Genomic DNA, 23,738 nt, shown 5'->3' with positions numbered 1-23,738 from the left:
GTTCTTTAGGAAAGTATACACTGGAAACAAACAGAAAAGAAAAAAAAGGTGAGTTACTAAAAGTAGAAACAAAAGAAAGGAGACCAAAAGACCTCAAAGCACAAAAAAGTTAAATCACAAAAACGATACCTTAGCAGAACAAACCACAGCACAGCACTCGACCTGACACAAGACATTCAAACAGTCTGGATGTGAAACATAACAGTGAAGGGTTAATCCAGGTATAGAAAATCATCCTTGGCTAGAAGCAGAGGAGGAGGCTAGAAAACCACTTGGAATGAGCACTGGCATTTGGGATTAACTGCAGGCACATTACCAGGCTGGAGCAGGACAGTGCAAACCACCCCTCTGCTCCCCTGCTCTGCATTTTGTGTCAAACCTGACAACAGGAAATTTCAATGCTAAATAGTGCAATCAAACGAAATGCAAACATTGGGTATAACCAGGAATTAGCACCCTAAAAGTACTACTAGCACCGAGCCTGTAAACAGTAGCTTAATTGCAAAGCATTATGATAAAATTTTTCACATTATTAATTTCTTGCTGTAAACAGCATAAAATCACTACTTTGAGGGAAACCAAGTTAGCCATGTAATTACTAAAAAAAGCCAGCTAAACTGTCTAAGTGACCTTTTAATCTTCATTGAACTGCTTTTACAGGACTCTTTGATTATGGAATATTTATATCAACATTCAAAATTTTTTTTTTCATTTTGAAAACTAACATTTTCCAGCACAGTGTCCCAGAGACTATGAACTATCAACAGCATTTCCTTTTTTTACCCTTTTAAAGATAGTAACTCAGTTTCAGCTTACAGACCACAGCCTGAAAACTTCATTTTATGGAGTTAATTCAGTAAGCATATGCAAAAGCTTTTTATCACGTTTTCCTTTCTATAATTACTCACAGCCAAAAACCAAAATGAAACTGAAAGCATATTCACCAATCAAGAATGCAGAAGAACAGCAGGAAAAAAAAAAAGACTACTTCAATAACAAGGCAGACACAGGCATCTAGGAGTGGTGGGAATTTTGGCTATCAAATGAAAAATTAATGCAACTTTTGTAAAAGACAGTGTCAAAGAGAACACCACCATGCCAAGGATCTGCTGCACGGGGAATGGCTCTGAATCAGCAGCACAACCCCAATAAACACAAATGTGATTATCCCAAAACATCAGCTCCTCACTGACTCAGGTCCTCAGAAGTTTGGGGCAGGGACAGGAAGGTCAGTGAAGCTTGAGGCAGAGAGAGAATTGAATGATCAATAATCAGATGAAAATTCAATGTTTTCCTAGACTTCTTTACCTACCTACAGACCATCTTATTCCTGAAAATTACCAGGTTTTTATTACAGAGATTTGGCACTGCTGATGAGAACAAGGCAGCGAGCCAAGAAAGGCCAAACACACCAAATTAAGGAAAATAAAATAGGGTAAGAGAGAAAAAACTAAGGGCTTTTCACTCTCTTCCCAACTTCTTCTACATCCCCAGCTCTTGACAAACTCTCCATTCCACAACCAAGATGCAGGGTGCACAAATATTCTGTTTTTCAGCAGTGCACACATGGTTGCAAAGCCACCATCCACTTTCAGTTTTTAAAAAGCATGTTTAATTATTTAAAAATGTAAATAATGGTATGAAAGCAGGAAGTGTTTATCAATGACAGTGTAAGCAATTTGTCTGGCTTTTATTCTGCCTCCAAATTTCAGCAGGATCTTGACCTGAAAGAACATGGATCCAGATTTTGCCCTGTTTAGATCAAAAGGGCAACTGATATGATGAAAGCCAAGCAAGATACCAGTATTTTGAAGGAATTAGCACTCATTTTGCTTTGGTTTTGAATATCACTAGAAAAAAAGAAGTTTAGGGAGTTTGCATTGTTTATAAGCAAACTCTGGTTATTCTCCCTTCCCTGGAACACTTGCTGTTAATTGTCTCAAAGCATCAATGAGGTGCACATTGACCTGACTCTTCCACGCCATACTATAAACCTCATTATTTTAATTAAAGATTTCAGTCAAACTTCCACATTTACACCTCGTGGCTGATCCTCTCACTGCTAAGTGATAATGAATACGGAGAAACGTTAACCTGCAGCAATTAACAAAGTGCCTGATAACCATCATCATCCTTACAACAAGGATACTCATAGTTCCTATTTCTGGTGTTGTTGCCATGGCCCTATAGCCTGCCCAGTAAACAAGGAATCCCATTACACAGCAGTGAATGTATCACTGGGTTTTGTGTTTTGTAATGTTTACTAGACATAAACTTTCCATGACAATGAGACACTTTATTCTTCTGGAACTCAGCACTCATCAATCACCCATCCAACAGCAGCTTACAAACAACTCTAACTTCTCACAAAAAAAACCCAAAAGAGCCCTAAAAGGGTGACACTCATTTTACTCAGGGACTAATGAGGTGAAGCACACAAAACCAACATCCCATTGCTCTGCCAAATTGTCAATTTTTTTTTTTTTTTTTTTTAGACACCCAGCCAGGTTGCACCTCAAATTTCCAGAAGTACTCCAACTTTATTTTCCACAACCACAAAGACTAAATATTCAGCTTAGATTCTTTCCTTTTTAATTTCTCATTCCCAGGTGCTGGCACAAAACCACAAAAGAATAAAAAAAAAAAAAGCTGGGCTGCCAAAATGTTTTCCTCTGGAACATCCTGAGTAGTTTGGGAATGGCACCAAAGCTCCCCTGGCCAAGGAATGACTGATGTCTCTGCAGGCCTGTTCTGTATCTTTAGATGTCATGGGTTAATAAGGTCATATTTTTAATCTTGTTTAAAACTTTTGCTTAGGCTGTGCAAGGTAGGCCAAACAAAGCATTAAACTCTATTAGTTGAGGATTAGAAGAAAAATCTCAAATCCTGCTGTTTTCAATATTTAAATGGGCCAAAGAAAAGCTGCACATAGCTTTCAGGAAAACTAATAAAGTCTATTTTAGGTACTACAAAAAAATATGACATTTTAATTTAAGTAACATTAAATGAGAATGACATCAAAGGTCAGAAAAATCAAATATTCCTTGAAAACCAGCCTAATCAGTATTTCATAGAGAACTTCTCCACCTGTGGCTGAGCTTTACTATTAAAAAGGCAACATTTTTACTCAGACTTTATCAAATCTTCCACAAAGAACACATTAACAAACAGATCATCAGAAAGCAAAGTAATTTAATTTCAATGTTCATTTCTTGTTTACTTTACAGGTAATACAAATGACCACTACTTGGAAAAAATACTTCAAGTTTAAAAAGAACATTGCAGAGGATAAAGATTCAGTTCACCCTGAAAACTTCTGCGCCTCCCAGGTAGAAAAGTAATTTTAAAAAGGGGTGCTGAAGTTAATTCTAACAACAAAACACGTTAAAAGAATTAGGGGGGGGACACAGATGGATGAACAGGGATGATGGGACACCTTCATGCCATTAATCTAATTCCTAAAAGCAAAGAAGTCTGAATTTTTGGGTCAGTGCAGACACATTAGGAAACCTTGGAGAGTTCTGCAGTCTGGAGAATATATAGACTATTTTAATAGGGCATATTAAAATGTAGTCAGAGAGTGTTCATGCAGAGCCTTTGTCTCCTTTACAAGGCTGTAAACAGGCAGCCTCTCTCACCTTCGGGGACTGGTGTAATGCATAAATCACCTTCATTTCTGAAGCAGTCAGACTCCACTGAACCTGCTGACAGAACAACTGCACAGGGCAAGGCTTCCCTTCCCCAGGCACAGCACTGCACTCAGTGAGTCAATTTGCAAGTGCAAGAGCCAGAATGAAAATCTTACAAAGCAATTCATTTGCCTCTGACTTTTTATGGTAGAAAATGACATTGCTGTGTTCCACACAGGTGCAGCCCCCTGCTTTTTCAGGTATTGCCAACAAATGGGAATGCCCAGGGAAGCAGCCACGGGCTGTCCCCTTCTCACCTTCAGAAGCCCATCAATTACACACTGACAGCCACAGAAAACTTAATAGATCCATTTTGTTTTAAAACACAACTCAGCTCTTTGACAAGCAGTCATGCACTTCACAAGCACGTGGGATTTAAACATGCCTATTCATCTAAATAAAGTGTCTTTGATGCAGTGAAACATGCTGATGGGTTTAATAAATATTCCATAAAATCTGCATTAAAATTTATTTACTGAACTTTATGGAAACTAAGAGCACTACCTGCCAATCCACCTCACAGAAACAGAGCTGTGCAGTCAAGATCTTCAGACACAAGACCACGAGCAAGGAAATTCAATTAAGGCTTTGCTACCAATCCACATGACAAAAATCGTGCAGTACTTTACAATTCAACTAAAAGATAAATTTGTTTCAGCCTGGGTTATTTCTAACAGAACATGGCAATTACCTCAAAATATAACAGCTAGAACAGCAAAGAGGGCAGAGGCCAAGTTAGAGGCACTTGAAAATGGGGAAAAGCAGTTGCCAGAGTATTCGGAGTGAAGCTGAAATAATTCATCTGAGACCTGTGACAAAGGACCAGTTTTACAGACAAAACTGCTAAAATGCAATAGCAAAACCCACTAGGTATCTTCTGCAAACTCAACACCATTGCTATCACACTGCTCAGTGTTCTGCCAGCTTCAAAGAGATTTTTCTGGTTTGTTCTGACAAACCCTTGCAGTGCCATGGGGCAGGAGCTGCAGCTGCACAGGAAATAGGATTTACCTGGGTCCTCACCTGCAGCAGAGCTCAAAGAGATTTTTCTAACCATGTTAATGCTTTGCTCTTGGTCAGCACCTGGTAAAATGAAATGGTACCCCAAGGCACAGGAAGCTGACACAATGCACCCTAAAAAGCACTTCACAGTCAGGGTGTGCTGGTAACTCTGACCACACAGGGACTGAGCATCTCCCTGGAAGTGTGAGACCCTCCTGCAGAGCAGTGTTCCCTCTCTACCACTATGCTGTTCCTCCTGCACCACCTTTTCTCCACCCCAACACCTATTTCACTACGAAAATTCTTCATTTTACTTCTCCAAAATTCCAGGTATCAACACACTGTACCATTCAGCTACCAAAGATCTTTCAATATTAGAAAAATAACAGCTATGAGAATCAACTATTTGCTTTCTCTGTAAATACAGAACACTTTTTGGAAAAAATAAAAACCCAACAGGATGAATAATTTTGTCATTATATACTTTGAATTAAAGACACAGTTAAAAATTGATTATGTTGATCTAACTGTGACCTAAATTATTTGAGAGAACTTAGTTCAATTATCCCCTGAAGCATAATCACTTTCTCACACAGTATGTGATGCAATGTATGGAGCAGACAATACAAAAAGGGTTTCTACAAGTTCCCTTTTAAAGATTGTGAAAAGCAATGCAAATTGCTTTACCACTGCTTGTTTTAATACATTGCAATATTTTTCTCCATGAGTAACACACACATCTTACCATGCACCCATAAACATGTGAACATATGATAAGAAATACAAGCACAAAGAGACGCCTTCTGTTAATGGAATGACAGAATCACTCTCCAAGTCAGAAGTCAAGAAACACAAATTACTGAACTGTTGATTAGAAAAATCACATCACAGCTCTGTGAAAGCAGAAATTGTCATTTTTGATCATTATTTACGTTGCAGTGTTAGAGGCTGAGATGTGACTTGGGAATGGTACCACAATGACATTATACCAAACCCTAAAAAAGACATCCCTGAATATAAACTAATAAACTAAATTTTTAGGTTTGTTTTATCTCTGCTCCCTGTGATACCCCAAGTGCAAAGGTGAAAGGGTAACTTTATTCTGCCTCGATGGATATTCTGATGCAAAGACTGGCTGTGGGCAGACTTTGCTCCTGATGAAGTTCCAGGACTCTGGCACAGGCACGTGGCTCCCTGGTCATACCACCTGCCCAGGTGGATGTGGCACAGAGATGCTATTCTGGCTCTAAGCCACCTTGAGGCTCCCCTTCAGCTTTGCAAATTCCTACATAAAACCAGTTTAACTGGTTTACAGTCCTTTTATACCTGTTAGTGGCACAAAGAGACCATCACAGACACAATATTAAGAAGCATAATTCTGCTTATCCTGCTCCATTTACCTCAACTAATTAACTAGCAATAGTTTAGGTAAGGGATGAAAATAGAGTTGGTCACAAAGAGCTCTGTGATGTACGAGCTTGACAAAGGCCCTTCAGTTCCTGCTGTGCAATTAAACACCTCTGTAAATTGCAAACCCTGCCTGTAGCTCCCCAGGCATTCAGAGGGGAACACACTGGTGTCATTTTCTTGCTCTTAGTACAGGTAATTAAAGCATATTGCAATAAAAGGTGTCCTCAGAAGTCTAGCATTCTCTCTAGACACTTGATACAATAATTAACAAGGCTGGAGAGTCTTCAGAGGACACTGTGGTTCCTTTCTGGTCCGGAAGGACGCCTCAGAACCGGCAGGAACGGGAGGACTCAAGGCAAATTGCTGAATCATCTTGCCTTGTACAATCCACTACTTCGAGACAATCAAACTGCTGTCAGGAAGCAGAGACCTTTTTAATTATTTATTTAACTATTGTGAATGTAGCCATTATTAACACAGAATAAAGGAAATGTCCATTGCACATCACTTTTTTTTTTAAAACACTTCTGCCCAGCTGTGCAGCAGCACTGACATACAGCACACGACGCCTCTCAGGATTGTCCCCTCTGCTGTTCCAGGCTGTGTTTGGACAGCCACCCCTCAGACCAGAATCACCTCCTGGGTTCTCCTCCATCTCTGCATGCCCAGAAAAAATACTACTGTGAGAGTATACAGTGCCCAGGCACTGCATACCCGTGGATGAACAGCACCTGGGCTAAATCTGGGCCGTTTGCTGTGCTAAATGTTAAATCTGTGCCATTTTCATCGCCTCATCCTTTGCTTTCAAACACAGGCAGGTAGCAGCAGCCTCGTGGGGGGCTCCTGTTCTCACCTTAGTTCTCACTTTCAAAGCACTTTTGTCCAACCTTTGAAATATCAATTTGATGAGTTTCCTACGTGTGCCATTTGCTCTGAAGCTGCTTTGCTAATGCCTGCATTCCAGTAACTTCTTCAGCCAGGACTGGGTAGGAAGCTTTGGAAGAGAAGGCAATCACATCCCAGAGCTCTTCTGGGGTTTGTGCACAAGAATGAGAGGAATAGCTCCTATAATGGCTGATGACCTCAGTGCTACTTAAAGCTGAAAAAGTACACAGCTGGCTATGTGCCAATATTAAATGGAAAGAAGCCCTAAAATAAAAATGGCTGGAACAGTGGATGCCAAGTGAGTGTAAACACAGAGCAGCCAAAGCAGGATGCAATGCAGTAGGGAAGGCAGTGATGAGACAGGTGGAAAATGGCTGGTCCTGAAAATCCCTTGATATTTTTGTTTTAGTGGTTATGATCTCTGTTATCATCTGAAACACTTCTGGCATGTGACATTGTAGACAGATGATCTGGAAGGTGGTTGCCTCTAGCAGTGACAAAAGGCAAGGGTTTTTGCCTCACTCAAATAAAAAGCAGTTATCTAATGTATTTCACCCTTTTCCCCCGGTACTTCTAAAAGATTCCATTAAACTCTCAATGACCCAAACCCTTAACATTTTCTAAATGCTGTAGGATTTAGTATTGGTAGCTCATAAGTTCAGAATGACAACCTGAATAGGAAAGCAGTTAAGGCAGGGGATGTAGACCCAAAAAACCAGGGGGAACTACTTGGACAAGAAAAAAAGGAGCTGCTTTTTAAACTAGGCAGCTGTCACTGAAAGTTAATATTTCAAAGATATATTAACATTAAATGCTTTGTTCACCACACTTTCTTAAAACAGTGTTGAACTGCAGTCACTGAATTAAGTCTTTCCTTCAGAGCTGTTAAATCCAGAATTTCTACCATGGACAAAGTCTGAAATAAGGAAGATTTCCACAGTTATCTTCAAAGATAAAGAGCTGTCAGGTACATGCGACTTTGCTCATAAGCCTCAAAGAATTACAGACTCAGCATTATCAGCAGAAACTAGAATAGCCCCTACTGATCTCTGATTTTGGGAAGTTCAAGTTCACAGTCATTCTTAAGAATGTGCTGACACACCTAAATGGTGATGTCCATTGTACACTTTATTAAAATACAAATTTCAGTAGAAAGATAGTTTTCTGAGAAACATTATAGATGCCATGTTTCTATGTAAAGACTTAGCATAAAGTTTCCTCTGAAACATCCAGAAAAAGATCTTGTGGAATTTGTCAAGGCCTGACAGATTTCGAGAGTTGTAGCTGTGTATTTATACTTCCAGACTGTGTATGAAGTTACTATGGCTGTGCACATAAATTGCAATTTTAGGACACAGAGCAGCTAAATATTGGAATGAGCAAATCTGAAAATGTGTCCCTTGAAGACCCCGGCCAGGGCATGGAGAGGCAGGTGTAACTCAGCACACAACAAAGCAAGGTGCTGACAACTTTGGCTCTAATCCATCAAAGCACTTAAGCACATGTTTAATTTTAAGCACATGAGTAATTCTATCAACTTTAATAGGGCTACTCATGGTTTAAGTACTGTGATGGATGGGGGCCAGAACGCCCAGAACCTTTAAGAATGCTCCATGGTCTATGTTACATGGAGAAAATTCAGCATTCTCCCACTGAGCAATTAAGTTATAAATGCTTTGAGAGCAAAATTTACCATAAGTTGAACTCAGCTATGCTTATGTAAACTCAGAGATGGAAGTTCTTCCACAGCCTTTGAAGACAAAATACGATGAGGGATCTCATGTACAAGAAGTCCACAAATATTCATTTTGCCCTTCTTTTTCTCTGACAGCTCTGAGTCACCTCTGCCCATCATGCTTTGCTTTTAAATAGGGAGATTAATTAAATACACAAAAATTTAGCCACTAGTAACACTCTTAAATAAGATGCTCCTGGTTGCAGTTTGCAAGCATCAGTACTACAGCCTTCCTTACCTCATATGTGTCCAATTGCAACAGGCTCAATGCTGCAGTAATTCCTGTCTAACATTTATTTTCAATTTTCAAAGCTGCTGCAAATTTGTGCCTTTAACTAAAATTGGGATTTCTTTTAAGTATTTTACACAGCCAGTATTAAGGATGTGAAAACCCACACCTGCTCTGCGAATTTCTAGCTAGAACATTCTAAATCAGTGGTGACTTACTCCATCTCTAAACCACTCACTAGAAAATCTTGGTCTTGTTTTATCTTAATACAGCTCCACAACATGTGACTAAGTCTCATAAAATCATTTGCTAAGAAAGAGAAGAATGGAACAATTCGAGAAATCACTTACAGATTATGTTCTTCTTGGTTTTCTGTTTGTTTGTTTGAGGTTTTTTTACTTGTTGGTAAACAAACAGCAGAAAGAACACTAAACCAAGTATCTTCTGGGTGGACTATGCATTCTGAAATATCTGCAGCAAGGGAATTATATACCACTACTTATGAGATGGATTTTACAGCAAATGAAGTACACTACCAGGGAAGTTAAAAATTCCATTAAACGCAATTCAAAAGAAAGAAAATGCTTTTAAACTATGTTACTGCAGAATTTCCACTTTTTACCAGAACTGTAACGTTATTAAAAGAGAAACAAAAGTAAACCAAAACAAAAAAAACACCACAGACCCTGCTTGCAAAAAAGCTGAGCTTGTCTCAGTGAAATCCTCAGCATCACACACAGCACTCAGCTAAAGTTGTCTTTATTTCACATTAATATGTCCAATGCTTTTGCCACATTGGGCATCTTTAAAACAAGGAATGTGCTTTATCTTGAGCGTTTGCCCTCACAGCTTCCAGCAATCCACTGGTTAATCAGGGCTGTTACTCTACACTCAAACACAGCCACACTTCAATTCTGTTCCAAACTGGAATTCAGAGCAGTTTCTTCTCCATTCAGGGTGGTTTTAAAGTATTTTTTCCAGAGTCCCACTCGCTGTTAATTGATCTTCCCTTACCTCTGGCACAAGTGTCAGTGAGCAGGTAATCCTCAACAGAGCAAAGCTACCAACATGCACCAGAAATAAACCATTCAGCTCTGTTACCCCTGATGACAGCTCACATGGAGCTTCACAGATCAATACTCAGCCTCATGTTTATACAGGTTTGTTAATGCCACAGTCACACAACTGCTTATTAATATCTGTGTAGCAAGAAGCAAGTATATTATGGCACGAGAGAATGAGAATTTTAAAAAAAGCAAAATTAGGTGTGAATTAGTGCCACTGAAAGAGCATTTGGATCAGAAAATCAAAACTCCTGCACACAGAGTCTCAAATAACCTGACTGCACTGCTAATTCATTTTGCATCTACCATACCACTAATTTTACTACTGAATTTTTGCTGGGACAAGCCTGTGCCAAATCTCAAGGTGGCACGAGACAGGGGCTGAATGCCCCCCATAGCTGGAGTGCTCAGACAAAGCAATGCTGCTGTGGGCACCAAACAAACCCACCACAGGAAATCCAGCAGGGAACATCTTGCACAAGTCTCAGCATCATTCTAAAAAAAGATTTCAGCAGTAAAAAGCTTGTTGGTCTAAGGCAACACCTGCTTTTTCTTAGGAAAGGTCTCCTCCTGTCCCTGGTGCCACTGAGCCCTCTGACACCAAAGCTGCTCCAACAGCTCCTGGAACACGGCTGGAAGGGAACACCAAACTCGCCCCTGTAGATTAGCACGTTCCAACCCTAAAGCTCTGAGGTACAGTAACATTGGCTTGCTTACAGCAAAGGGCATTCAGATCAAGTTAAGGCTGCCCTCGGTGTAAAAGAAAAAGGAATGGTTTATATCTGTTAAGTGAACAACCAAAGTATTCACGTTTCCTACATAGCTCACGGGAAACTTCTGGGATTGTTGTTTCAGATAAAGAAGTCAAGGAAGCACAGACTCCCCTGTAAGTTCTAAAATTTGTTTTCTAATATTTTCAAATCCCCTATTGTTACAAACAACACTTATGTCTTCTGAAAATGTAAAATTTCAGGAGGAGTTTTCCATTGCACCTTACTTGTGCAACTGCCAGTGGTTTTGGCCAGTTTTATGTTCTGAAAAAGTTTTCCCTGTTTTAGTCCTTCAAAGTAACAGGAATGAAAAATCACTTCAATAAATTATAATCTTAAGAAAGGCAGTCTCTAAGTACAGCCAAATTAAACTTTGAACTCAGCAAAGTTGAATGAAAATTGTAGCTGTTAACACACGTTTCTCATCTGCTCAGTGAAGTTCCAGTGAATTGACACACAGATACCCTGGCACACTTCGACAAGCAAAGTTACTCTCCTAACAGCCCAGAAATAACACAGAAATTGTTTATAATCAACTTGCCATGCAAAAGAGATGAACCACGCTGAATTTCAAGGCCAGCACTGGAAAAAGGAAGCATGAGGCAAAAGCTCAAAGAATCAAATTTGTGAGTAAAGAATTTCTCCAAAAGCAACTTGACACCAAAACCATCAGTCTCAAAGGCTACATCACACTGGTAACAAACCCCAACTCAGATATTTTTGTACTAATTATCTCAGTTATCAATAAGTATCAGGCAATAGCTGCCTGACAGTATCAACAGTGATTTCTATAATTGTATTTCATATGATACCAGGTATTTTAATGTCTTTTCCAGTTACTAAAAGTTTTGTACTACCAAAAGTGAAGATGATATAAGAAAAGTATTTGTAAGTAAACACCAAATATTACCAGGCAACAACAACAAAAATACCCTCACTTCCTTCCAAGCACAGACACCGTCAGCACCACATTAAACCCATTAGCAAAATTCTTCAAGCAGTGTCAGGGAATATTGTTTCAGGCAACAGCATCTACCTGATGTTCTTGCTGGCCTGACTTTAGAAGACACTGTCAAATAAAAGACCAAAAATACCACTTTTTTTTCCTAGACATCTAGGGCTCTATGTACAGAAAAGCTGGAGTCAATTTATTGAGTGAAACATGAGTTTCTGTATTGCTACTTCTGAAATAATTTTGCTTTGGATTAAGTAGGGAGGAAAAAAAATCTTCCTTTGATACAGAGGAGCTGTAGAAATGAATCTCAAAACACAAAACACAGTTCCTGTACCTAGATACTACACTTGTTATTATACTCACTCACTTAAAATGCACAGTAAGAGAACAATACTTTCAGGCCACACTCCACCATGATTCTGGACTTCCAGGGAACCACCTTTAGTACCAAAGGGGTTTATTTAACGAAGGTACCATTTACAACCAAAATGGTTCATGGATGTTTTGGACAAACAAATTCTGGATCCAAACTACAGACTTCCCTAAATCAACATAAATTAAGTGGAAAAATTCCAAACAGCTCTTATTAAACAGTCTGGAAACCACAATGTGAAGAAACTTTCATTTTACTCTATTTAACATCTACATATGTTTGAACTCAACCTGTAAGAAGAATGACCTTTTACTGAGCTTAAAATTGGAAATTAATTATACCTGAATAAGCACATTTATTTTCATTTCCCCTGATAAGAGGGAAGTTATATTGTTGTAATTTAAGTCAAACTGTGACAATGGCACAATTATCATGTCCTGGCCCTGACCTGACATTTCTAAATGATAACAAAAAAGTAAAAGACACAGTTCATGCTGACAGTATGTAATGAATGAGAATGTTAGGCCAAAAGTTCTGTGAGAAATTACTTGCTGATACTTAGCTCATCAGTTAGAATATACAGCACCTTGCCATAATTGTCCAATTACTTTCACAACACATAGTCCTTTAAATACAAATAATATTGTTTGAATGAGAAACTTATACAGAGCTGAAGAGAACAATCTCGAGAGAGCATGTATAATACTGCAAATTACTCAAACAGTATTGCTTGGGCACAATTATTGATCCAACCAGCTGCTACCTTGGGTTCAACAAAACCACAGCAAAAGCTCTGAGAAGCTGGAGACACCTTGGCTCTACCTGAATGTGACTGACCCCAGTGGCACCCAGCTAACCCAGAGGTAGTAAACCAGGCAAAACTACTGTTTTGCTGGATTTGCATTCTATCTAAAACCAAGGAAAACTTGAAACTTCAAAAGGAAAATGAGGATTTTTTAAGATTATTCAAGTAGTAGGCTTTTTTAAAGAAACATACTCAATGTGATTTCACTTCAAAACTTGTTATAAATTTCACTTCTTGGACTTCCTGAAGTGGCAGTGGCAGGACTTGAAGAGGAATCACAGAGAATCTCTTCTACTTTTTTCCTAATCCTCCCCAAGTGCCATTTCTGACACATAATACTGGACTACACAAACCACTGGTCTAAACTAGTGTTGCACTGATTCTTAGAAATTCTCTTCCTAGAAATTTCAGCAGACCAGATGCCACTATGCTACAGAAAATGTGTGCTCAGTACCACAGATTTGATTAAAAGAATTTGGTGACTCATCAGTATCTACAACATTCTAAAATATATTATTTATGAGATACATAAAACAGACTACAGGAAACAGTTTTTTCATTTAAGTAATAGAAGCTGCTCCTTAGCCATGGGGTAAGAAGATATTTCCCAGCTACTGGGAGGAGAAAGGGGAGGATGGACCCTGCTGCAGCAATCACTGTCATGCAAGAGGGACAAGGCTGTCCTTCCAAATGTTTAACATACAGCACTGAAAAACCTCTTTCTCTGTGGGAAGTTTCACAGAAAGATAAACCAGGTTTATTCCCACCAGGTACAAGAGTGTATTTTCAACACATGCAAACAATATGCAGAAATGCCCTCCAAATTTGCTACCTGGAAATCAGATAAGCACACCAATGTACCTACAGCACAACGATATTCACTGGCACCTCCTCCTGCACTTCTGTGCAGGAATTAAAAGAGACCTTTCAGGAGTTTAGGCTTCTAGAACAAAACACAACCAACAGCACATGCTGTGTGTTCCAAACACATTTATGAAATGTTTAACTTATGTATTTTAGTAGGTTATTAACAGTTGGTGTTGGCAGCAAGCTACATTTCTCTAAAAATATTAATGCAAACCTAGCCATAAACATTTTTATGAGTAAGTTTTTTATAAAGCACTGCACTGACATGAGCTAGTCAATCCTTTCCTAAGGGGCAGATTAAGTATTAAAGTACATCCAAGGTGTGGCATCGTATCAGTTTACCTTTAGTGGCAGTTAAACTTACACAATTAGAGAAAATTCTACATCAGCTTCATCATTTGAAACCAGAAGCTTGTGACAATGCTGAATTCTATCAAGTGATTCTGAGGGAAAAAATCCCAGTGGACAACTTACAGCCTGAGATGTGTAACTACAGATTCAGTCACTAGAGGGGAAAAAAATAAAATAACCATTTTCACACTACATGATAATTATGAAATCCACAAGCTACAAAGGTAGTGCAAGTGTTCTGTCTTCAGCATTGTGCCTCAGGAGTATTTCAAATATTTGTCTGACCTAGCTCTGCATTTATCCTTTCTGCATTAGCAACCAATTAAAAAAGAAAGGGGAGAGAAGTATCTGGGTGATAATTTCACTGCAGGCAATCAACATTCATATCCAGCATTAATATTCAGGAAATGCCCCAAGTCTCAATCATTAATGATTAAGTATCACCACACCCTGGAATATTTTACTACATATCTGTATTGACATCATGAGATCCAAACTTCAAACGAAATTGCTTGCCATTTTAAGGATCTTCTTGGAATTCAGGAACAGTCACTAAATCTATAGGAACTCCTGTGCCAAGGCAACAAGCAACTGAATTAAAAATGCTGTAGTCTCAACTTCCAACACACTTCAGCAGTCTGAGGAAACTTCAGGATGTTTTAAATATAAACAATCATCTCCTGGAAGACAGAATTTAGAGAACTTAAACCTCAGACTGACTTCTTCTATTTAATAAGAAATAATGCTTTATGTTTTATAATTTCACCTCACAGCATCATCCACCTGCAACACAACTCGCCAGCTGCACTCCTGAGCTTACCACAGCCCAGCTCTCGGGAACATCCAGCACATGGAAATGGCTTTGGGAATCAGAACCACTCCTGGACACCCAACAGGGCACAGGAGTTGTGTGTTCCAATGAAGCAGACATGGCCATGTTTAAATGTTTATCACCTTTTGCAGTGTCATTACTTTTAAAGACACTGATGAAAAATCTGAATTCAGTCATATGTTTACTCTCATTTTGCAAAAAAGGATGTTTATTTTTGTGACAAAGACATTCTCCCCAGAGTAAATGGGTGTTCTATTTTGCTGCTAGATGGATAAAAAGAGAAAAATCTAAAGTTGAAGGCACTGAGGCCATACCCAGTGCATATACAGCTACTTACAAAGGGTTAATGTACAACATGCAGCAGTTAATTGTCATAGATAACTATAGCTAGAGTTCAATAAATTGGCAGAAGGATTATAGTGCAGTTTTATTACTACCTCCAACACTTTTACTGATGTGCTTATTACATTTTTTATAGTGTGCTGCTCTTGAGCAACCAGTTTATAATATTTACCCTTTTAAAACTAGATATACAGAGAATACATACATATATATATATATTTATTAAAGGGCAACTAAGTTTACATGGCAATACTGGTGCAGCAACTAACACATCACTCACACACACACACACACATATATATATATATCTATATACATACACACATATAGTAATTACCCACATCTTGCATGGACAAACCTACATACAAGCCTAGAGGCAAGAGGCAGCTGCCAAAATCCACGTACAAAAAAAGCATGAACTAGGACTGGTCTTCTTTTAGAAGATGAGGACAAAAATACTATCACTGCAAACAGTTTTTGTATATGCATCACACACACAGACTATTTTTCTATCTCTAAATTACCTTTATTAGCTGCAGAATGTCAAAAGAAATTTTAGTCCAACACGAATAACCTTTAGAAGCTGAATGTGGTAAAAATACTATATAACACTGGGAAGTTTTTTCATTTGTGTTTTAACCATTTCACTTGTGTTTTAAGCACTTGCAAGTATAGTTCTTTTGTACGCCGTCCTTAATTCAATTTATCCTTAAACCTAGAATGATCCAGTATTGTTTCTAGTCCTCACATTAAAAGCAACAACTTAAATTCACTGTAACTGCAACTGGAGAGCAATTCACCACCCCTCACACAGACCAAAAGGCAGCTCCTCAGGCAGGCACTGCTCTGGGTCTGTGATTCAGATGAACACACAGAGTGCTTCCAAATGTGTATATTCTGTCAGCAGCAGCTCCAAGCACCACTGTACCCACAGAACACCTTCCCTCTGGGGCAGCAGGAGGGCAGGAAGCCACCCTGCAAGGATTTCTACACCGAGCCTCATTTTTTGTATTTATCTGCACCACAGAGCAAACACCTCCTCAACAACCCTGCCTCATTTTGTCCATTTTATCCTGAACAGTGTCAGGACAGCCATGTGGAGATGCAGTGTGTAAGCACAGGCTGTAAAAACGAGAGCAGAAAGCTTCACTGGAGCACGTCCAACACGTGGATGTGTGTGCACAGACACAGAGGGTACCACTCACACACATCCTACTGCGTGTATAAATTGACACTTCTCTCAGAAATGGAATAAGCATCTTCCCAAGATCACCATCTTCAGGAAAAAAAAATAAAACACAAGTGGGAAGGAAAGGATGAACTGTGACTGGGGCCCACAGTCCTCTAGACCAGAACTTGTAGGACAGCCCTGCAAGGGTCTCTTGGTGTCTCTTCACAACACACAACTTGGTAATATTCCAGGCAGACTGTGACAGGGAAAGTGAGTGTTCATAGTGTTAGAAACTGCTGTAAAAAACCCCACATTTGAATTAAAACTGCTTTTTAGGAGTTAGTGAAAGGATTTAAAATTACCTTTTTGTATGGACTGTCATTGGCAATGGTATGCAGAATTAAAAAGAACATAAATTATGGCAATCTTAACTCAAATACTTTCTAACTTAAGTGTATCCTCAGTAATGTTGCTTTGGCCAGTCTACATGAAACACAAAGTTTTCCTTTTGAATAACCTAAAACCAGAATCATTTTCCCAAATCAGCTTCCACTTCCTTTATGATTTCCTTTGAGATTGTTTGCTTCTCAGATCACACTTTGCACAGGAGACAGAATATAAAGTAAATTCTGTTTATTGCTTTATAAGCATTACAGCATTATCAAGTAATAAAGGACCTACACACAATCTTTCATACCTCTAGTTTGGAAGGCCTTGCAAGTGATAAATATTTTAATGAAACCCAAAACACTGCACATGCATCTGCATGAAACAGAGAGTGCTGGCTATTTATCAGCAAACACACAAAGAAAAATCTTCCCAACCCTCCAGATAATCTGCAGTCCAACTAGAAACATGGGAAGTCAGTACAGGTCAGAGAAAGAAATACATATGCTAAACTCCTTCACTCTTGGGATTAAATCCTGCCCTCTGCTCTAGGAAGCACAAACATAATTGTGCATCACTCACTGAAAGGAAAGAAGAGTCCTTATTTAATAATGTTACGATTGCTTGATTAGGGCTTGGAAAATAAAAAGCACTCCTTAAGTGCTAAATATTATTAGCTTTTTCAGAACATCAGCTCCAAACTCGCCACTCCTCGTTTCCTTCCCTCGTAACTCTCTTCATTCATGTCATCAGAAGGCATTTCATTTTCAGCAACAACTACTCACTTTTTTTTTTTAATGCTGCTGGATGTGCAGAACTACTGTTGAGGTTGCTTGGCAACCAGTGAGACATATCAGAAGGAGAGATAAGGTCCAGAATGAATGGAATTGAAGAGAACTATATTTGGTTTCATTAGGAGACACTAACGTGCTCAAACTATACTGATGTGAGCTACCACACTAAGGTGAAATTCTGCTGTTTCCTTCCAAGTACAGAGATCCACAATCACAGAGTGGCACTAAACCCAGCCAGCCACCTCCTCAGCCACACACATGTCTCCCTCTACAGAACAGATTCAGAACCAGAGCTCTGACCTGGGCTAGCAGTTTGGAACAGCACAGAATAGAAATTTGGTAAGTAAACACACATATTTGGTAAGTATTTTGAAGAATTTTAGGCCAGAGAGGGTAGTTGAATACTTCATTTTGCCTTTCAGTGGCTCAAAAACCACTGTGCTTCTCCATATGCTTCAGTGCTGAGATGAAATTTCAAATATAACAAATATTTCTGAAGGTGACAATTTGAAATGAGGTAAGATTGAGCACGCAGGACTCCTGCAAGGACAGAGAACTGCTTACAAAAATCTGTTCTGATCATCCAAGGAGGTGGAAACAAGCCCAGCAGTCCCTAATGAAAGAGTTTCTCTCTCAAACTCTTCAACTGGCTTTATCTGCATCACTTGAGTAAGAATGAACCAATCTGGCCCAAAAGAGGATCTTCTGACATCACCTCAGACCCTGCCCCATCTTTGATGCTTCAGGAGGAAGTGAGAACAGTGACAAAAGAACAAAAAGAACAAGCAGCAAAATTATCTTCAGGGAAAAAACCAAAACCAAAAGTCAACCCCCACGCCTCCCCACCTCTCTGATGCCCGTGGGCTGAAAGGTTTCAAGGCTTCAAACACCAACATAGAATTGCAAATACATAATAATGTTCAGGGCAGGAAAAGGAAGAATTTGCAGCACGTGCATCAGACTCTGTGCCCCCCAAGGCCACAGCACACACACCTGCACCAGCAAAGCTGAATCTTCAGGTGGATTGAAACCGGGTTTAAAAATAAACCTCTGCCTCCCTAAGCTTGCTTAAATGAAGCTTCCTCTTTCCCAACAAATTATTTGAAATAAACTATCTCTGATGCTGAGGAAGTCAGTCTCATGCCTGCCCTCGTTTTTAGGCATTTTGCTCACACAGCACCCCCTGTACAAGGCCATGAAATCATGTCTGGACACTCCTTTTCTAGACCTGGGACAACTCCTGGGGCTTCCTTTCCACGTTAAGTCCTTCCCAATAATTCCACATCCTTCATTAAGTGAAGGCACCAGCATGGGATATACTATTTTAATAACACTCTTATCAGATTTGGAAGTCCCCTTTATCACTTACATTTCACTTTCCCTTTTTTTTAGTCATCCAAGCCTGCATTTGTCTTTTTGCCACAAAAACATCCCAAACCATACTAAGGTAATTTAACTAATTGACTTTCGAGTCCTTTTCCAGTTTTGCAGATACAATCTAAACTCTGACTCCTGCGGGACTCTCTCACGTTCAGCTGCATTAAAACAAATTCCTGAAGTACAACTTATCAGATCACCCCTCCCAGTAATAATTATAAATAAGTTATATAAATTGGTGTTTCCCATAGTTTCTCACAGGATATCCTCGGGGATTTTTCTCCATTGTTTATCGAAAATGCCCATATTCTATTTCCATAACAGTATCACAGAATCACACAGAGATGATCCCAATATTTGCCCTTCTAACAGACACCAAACTTCCTTTTCTGTTTGCAGCATTATCCAGGATGGAAACATACTTTCTTTGGGTAAGGAATAATAGATATAGAATATTTCTATTTTCTCTACCTATGTATAACTTTACCTTCTGCATTCAGTCAAAAAAAAACCCAAAACAAATCTGTGTCCAAACAGTATTATTAAAAACTAAGTGGGGAAAAAAAAAATTCCTGTTTTCTTTTTGTCTGAAATTATTATCAGAATTATTATTTACTTCAGTAAAGAATACAGAGGTTTAGGTTGAGAAATTAAAAAAACATTTTAAAAAATTTATTCAGCATGAATAAAACTGAGGAAAAAGTCAGACATTATGCTGCCTACATGATTTCAAAGCGTTTTCCCCAACTCCCTATGATTACACAGAACACAGAAATGTTTTACTGAACTCAAGCTTTTTCGCTCATTTCTTGCCCCTTATTTTACAGTGTCAAAGAGATACTTAGGTAACAGAACGTTCCCAAGTTCTCTGGTGATAAACATAAGGAAAGTAAACATTTGATTGCATAAGATACAATTACATAAAGTGAAGACTGTCCAATTATGTGAAAGCAAAACACAGAGGCAGCACAGAGCATCCCAAGTTCCCAAGAGTTAGGGGAAATTAGGAGTGACACAGTTCCAGTTGAAAAAACTAACAGGCAAAATAGTTACATTTCAGATTTTCAAGTGCCCTATGTGTAAGTTACAGAGCATATTTTTATCTACAATGTTCAGCATAAGCAGAAAGTGTTCCTATGAGTAACTACTTCGAAACAACATTAATCATTTTGACATAGCAAAATTAAAAGATTGCATCCAATTTCCAGGCATCTATTTTAGTGTGCATCAAACCCCAGAACTGAAAATCCAGTAGCTTCCCACAACAGAAATTTAATAACAAAAAAACCCTCACACAACCCCATTAAAGCAAATATTCCAGAAAGTTGTGTAACAAGCTTGCTGCAGTAGACAATGAGACAAAGTACTCGGAAACTTAATTTTTTTACTGACCCTGAGCTCTGCAACTGTTTTGTCCAATATTTGGAAGTGCAGAAAGTGCTGCTGTGCCTGCCCTGCACGTGGGCTTGGGGTTTGTGTGGCAGGTTGGGACTGAGTGGTCCCAGCTTTCCTGAAAACCCCAAGTGCTAAACTGAGCCCTTCCCCTTTCTGTTTTCTCTCTCATTTAAAGGAAAAATAATTTTCCTAGGCTTTGCATTGTGCTTATAGTTCTTTTCCATGAATAATGCAGTGCTGTGATTGCACTCTAATTTCAGAATATATTCAATAAAATCATTTCAGTAAATGGCTATGTCCTCACGATTACTATATTTTGCTTATTTAAAAAAATGTTGTTAATTATAAGTTTTCACTTTTACCTTAAATAGTCTTAACCTGTTAAAAACAATAAAAAAAAACCCCCACAAAGCTATGCCAGTTACTATTGTGTAATTAAATTAAAATTCAAGAAACCAACTAGTTGAATTTTTCCATAGTAATGCCACATTAAACCAAATTACCTAGCCTATTTTAATTTAAATTATCAGGGTTAAAACAGGCATTACACAGAGTTCCCTGAGCTTAATGTGCTATGTGTCTCACTACACATTTTTATTTATATTTTTTAAAAAAAGGAAACCAAACAAGATTGAAGCTAGGCTTCTTTGTTAGTACAAACTTAAGGAAGAAATTTACTTCACAAACACCCACTTCCTTGCAACATTTTCTAATTAATATGAACAGTTATATTACATAGATAATTGCACTGTCAAAACAGAATAAAAATGTCTTAACTTGCAGGAACCCAAAGCGTTTGTGCGCACGCAGACCCCCAGAGAAGAAGGGAGTGTTGAAATCCCAGGGATTAAGGAGCAGCAGTAAATCCCCCAGCAGCTGGGAAGGTGCCACTCAAGGCTAATGCAGCATCTCCTGGGGCTGCCCCAAAGCCCAGAAGGAAACCCTGCACACCTCTGCCTGCTCCATTAGCTCACCACCACTCCTGGGAGGCTGCAAGGGTGCAGCTGGGAGAGATAATTATTTTCTAGTGCCTTAACTAAACAGAGAAGCCAACACAATGACTTATTCAACAGCCCTGTGGAGAATACAGCCAGCAACAGGTAGCTCAGAGAGAAGGTCACAAGCTTTCCTGCACTTCTGTAACAGCAGCACCTTGAAATAAAACATCTCATTGAGATATTCCACTGCTACATTTTTCAAAAAGTGGATGCTTCTGCCTCTCAGCTGTCAAAACCACCCCTCAGAGCACTGCTGTTTCTAAGCAGGCTCAGCTGTAAACAAGTAATTCTAATTAAATGCATGTTTACATTAAGAGCACAGTTGTAGAAATAACTATTAAAAGCTGATGCAGCTACACTTGCACTGTATCCTAAATGCTCGGATTTACTATTAACTCAAGGTTCAACTGTTGAAGTAAAATGTAAGGCATGCTATTTTTAACATCAAGATTCAAGTTAGACCAAAAAAAAACCCTCATCAGTGGAAATTCCTTCATTTCAACTTGAGAGCTCTGAATGACCAAGATTAAGATGAGCAATTTCTGTATCTTAGCTCTTCATCAGAGACGGGACCAGGGCAACCCTAACACACAAACCCATGATATATCTAAAAATAAAGATAGAGATAACTTTGCCTGCTGGATTATACTTCAAAGCCTTAGCCCTGCTTGCCTTGATCTGAGACACTGGGGAAGGATGTTCACAAAACTGGAACAAGAGCAGCGTTTTCACTTTTCAGAAAAATGCCTCGAAATGCCCCAAACCTGCTCCCCCAGCCCAAGAGAACAACACAGGAGCTCACAACCTAAAAAAACAGGAACAAGAAACCCCACTCATATCTAGATTGCTAGAAGGAGCAGGGAAAGGCACAGCTTTTATTAATAATACATTTTATCTTATGGGACAAAACCACAAGGTTTTAACATAATGAATGGAAAAAAAATATTTCCCAGCTGGAATGACTGGCAAGAGATAAAATGTAGCTACAGCATGAAATAAGGGGAATCTTCAGGGTTTGCAATAATGTGAACAAATAGTTTTAATATCAAAAAGGTAACTGCATTAAATTCAAGATGATAAGGAGCACTCTGTTCATATATAAACTAATTCAAGCGTCCATCTGGAAAAATTAGTAAAAACTTTTTTTTTGAGAAATCAGAGTACTGCCCAATCTGTCCATTCAAAATATACAGGAAGTAAGAAATTCCATGAGATACTACAGAGGAAAATTCTTCACGCAGTGCTGATTCTGTAGCACTGGCTAGAGACAAGGTAATCACTCTGCACCATCTAACTAAGAAAAGCTGGTGAAAAACTGAAAAACCCAGGGGAATTTTTCAGAAAGGACATGGAAGTGTGTAACATATACATACATTTAATATTCTCCACAGAGAGCTATATTTTTGAAGTTATCTGAAGTTTTTTTTGCAGTATTTAATACAGTTTGTGATTTATTAAAAAACAAGTTAAATAGAACATGATACATTGGTTTATACTACTAGATGTTTGCTTAAGATAAGAAAATGGAGGAAAATACACCACTTCCACTTTAACTCATGAATGTGGAAACTAAAAATATTTTTTTAAAAATCTGGGGTGAACTGAGGAAGAGTAAGACTTTTTTTAGCTGTTTTTCCTAAGTCTCATTCTATCTCAGATTCTGCTGTGCAACCAAACTTGGCAAAGCGTTCTTGCTGCAAAATTAATTTCCAGAAATTAAAATCAGAGGCTGAGCAGGAGACCAAAATTAGCACTCCAGTGAGGACATGCAAGAAGAGTTCGTGTACATCTACACCAGCCACAACACATTCTGAGTTTGTCCAGGTAGCAGAAAAAAGCAGCAAAAGGAAGATAAAAGGTGGGCAGATGCAGGAATATTTAGGGATCAGGGAGAAAAACGAGGAGTGGAGGAAACAGGAGACAGTCAGAAAGCCACAGGTCCCAAAGAGGAGCTGCAGATGCTGCAGGAGAGGAAGGATTTGGGAGGCAGAACAAGTTCCAAAACCCAGACTTCCCTCACTCAGCTATCCACTGAACGGTTTATTTTCTGTTTGGGAAAATAATAGGAAACTTGCATATTTGTTTGATTTTACCAAAACTAATGAGTAAAATCCCACATCCACCACCAAAAGTCAAAGCCCTCACAGACCCATTCACAATGTTTTCCACACAGTTAAGCCTTAAGCTCTCTTCTGTCTCTCTCTTTTGCTTCTCAGATTACATCACTCGTGCTTATTCCGCTATTCATAGTTATTGCTCTCCAAGCTCTCTACAACTATAAAGCTTTCTCCTGGGTTGATAGCTGCA

General features: G+C 38.8%; 1 protein-coding gene across 2 annotated transcripts in view; it reads right to left on the bottom strand.

Annotated features, from left to right (window-relative positions):
- Positions 1-23,738, bottom strand: part of GNAS (GNAS complex locus) — a 128,782-nt gene that overhangs the window by 47,997 nt on the left and 57,047 nt on the right. The gene's annotated exons all lie outside the window — the stretch shown is intronic.

Source organism: Passer montanus, unplaced genomic scaffold (assembly GCF_014805655.1).
Source record: "Passer montanus isolate IOZ18808 unplaced genomic scaffold, ASM1480565v1 scaffold41, whole genome shotgun sequence".
Lineage (NCBI taxonomy): Eukaryota > Metazoa > Chordata > Aves > Passeriformes > Passeridae > Passer > Passer montanus.
The sequence above is the reverse complement of the archived record's forward strand: the minus strand, read 5'-3'. Positions and strand labels throughout refer to the sequence as shown.